Below are 2,300 nucleotides of genomic sequence, written 5' to 3' on the forward strand. Positions count from 1 at the left end.
GCTGAATGTAGTGAGAGGTAACACAGGTCACTGCCTAGGGCACTGAGCTTGTGGAGTTTCTGATGGGCAGTGTTCTTCCTTCAGGCCAGATTCAAGGGCAGGCAGCCCAGGTCAGTGCCCTGGGGCACTTAGGGTGTGTCTGTCATGGTCTATCTGTTCAACTATCCATTCAACCTTCCATACATCAGTTGACTGTCCAATGGTTTTGTGTTTGCTCATACAGCTGGCAAAACATTGCAGGTTGCTATGTGGCTGGCCAGTTCCTCTGTTTTTATATATTTGTCTTTCATTTTCCATGATTTTATAGTTTTTATACGCTGCTTAGATCTTTTCTATATGAGTTATTTTTAAAATATATATATATATGTTGTATCTGGGCGCTGGGATGGCTGGCGAATTCATGGGGATGTTTGCAGGCACACTGGGATTGTGGATTGCCATCTTGGAGGCAATTGTAGCAGCGTAAGACGGAGGAGGCGTCAAATTCTGCAGCATTTCCGCTTGCCGGTCTGGGCTGCCAGGCTCCGAAGTAAGTGGCTTGTTGCTGGAGAAACTGGTTTGGCATGGTGTACGTGCAAGGGGGCATCGCGTGAAACTGCTTCATGGTCGTCTGCGGCATAGCGGAGGACAGGGTGTTAAGGCCCGCCATGGCAGAGGACATGGAGACATTACTGAAGGAGTCCATCACCGCCGCTTGCGTAGTCGGGTTGGGCATGTCTAAATCGGGAGAGCTCAGGAGCTGATACAGCTGACCTTGTTGGGGCACAGAGACGTGGATATCTGGAGTGGGAAGCTCCTGCTTGATGAAGAGGTTGTTGACATCGGGTGTCTGGTGGGGTCTGAAGATGCTTGTGAACTCGGGGAGTGCCTGGGTGGGGTTGGGGACGGGAGCAACAGTTTCGCTCTGGTGGCTGAAGGCTGTCACGGGCTCCGTCTTGATGTGGGTGACCGGTGGCCTCTGCGATTTGTACAAGCCCGTTCTCAGCTGTGTGATATCAGGAAGGTAGATGTTCATGTTGACGCTGTAAGGCACCCCTTCACTGTTGGTGAAGAACTGGTCAACCACGGAGGCACTCTCTCGGCGGTACTTTTTATGCTCAGGGAGAACCGGGGCAGGAGGGAGCTGAGGTGTCAGATATTTCTCCATTTCACAGCGGGCCTGCGCCATCTCCTCGCTGGGGATCCTGGCTGCTGCGCCCGCTTGCTGCTGCTTGATCTCCTCGGGACCCTGCCCCGGGAACTGCGTGGCTTCCTGGCCGCCCAGCATGGGATTTGAGCTGCGCGAAGACGAGCTCCTCGGGCCCCAGGCGGGCGCTCATGCTCAGCACCCGCGTAGCCATGCGGAAGGCGCGCCTCGGCGCGAAAGCGGCAGGACGCACGGAATGGAGCCTCGCCTCGCTCACTCCCGCCTGACAGCAGCACGCATGAGGCTCCCAAGCTCGCTCTACCTGGCTGAGGTCGTGCCGCCGGGATTAAAAAATATATGAATAAATACATTTTACATGTACCACATCCTCCAACATTTCTCTAATAAAAAGGGATGTCCTATTAATAATACTACTACTAATATTATTTATACCCCACCCATCTGACTGGTTGCCCAAGCTGCTCTGGGTGACTTCCAACATATATAAAAACATTAAACATAAAAAACTTCACTATACAGGAAGCCTTCAGATGGCTCGGGGGTCGGATAACTGCATACTCATTTCTCTGATGAAAATAAGGGCTTCCTACCTTACCCTCCAACATTTCTCCAACGAAAATAGGAACTTACTAAGGAAAAGTGAGACATTCCAAGATCAAATCAGAAACCAGGACAGCTTCTGTAAATCCAGAACTATCCCTGGGAAATGGGAACATTTGGAGGGTCTGCATGTACTCATTTTCCTCAAAGCTCTTAGAATGTTCCTAGTCATGCCCTCTGGGATATATAAGGGGTGGGACGTCTGATGTTAAGTCATTCTGTGAGGTAGGAGAATGACGCAGCATAAGAGCCCTGCTTTAATATTGTGAGCCTTGTTAAACAAGGTGTTCAGCATTTGAACAAATGGAGGGGGTGTGGAGAAAACACTTCCTGACAACACTGCCTTCCCTAAACATTGTGTTCCCTCTCTCCAGCCTTCTCTCTTCATATGATACCCAGTAATACATTTCAGCTAAAGCTGATCAAAGGACTTTTATGCCTCCATAACGGCGGGGGGAGAATAGAAGGGCATAACTTTCCTTACAGGAACAAATTACAGTATTACCTCAAACTAAAATGTCAGCACTTCTTTCTGCATTTAATGGATCAGAAG

The 2,300-nt window shown here is 49.9% G+C and overlaps 1 pseudogene across 1 annotated transcript; it reads right to left on the reverse strand.

The window, feature by feature from the left end:
- Positions 1-321: 321 nt before the first annotated feature.
- Positions 322-1,394, reverse strand: LOC309359668 (Krueppel-like factor 5 pseudogene; annotated as a pseudogene). Its single transcript has one exon. The product of its transcript is annotated as a Krueppel-like factor 5 pseudogene (transcript).
- Positions 1,395-2,300: the final 906 nt, after the last annotated feature.

This window comes from Podarcis melisellensis, assembly GCF_964234715.1.
Source record: "Podarcis melisellensis genome assembly, chromosome: 17".
Taxonomy (NCBI): Eukaryota; Metazoa; Chordata; class Lepidosauria; order Squamata; family Lacertidae; genus Podarcis; species Podarcis melisellensis.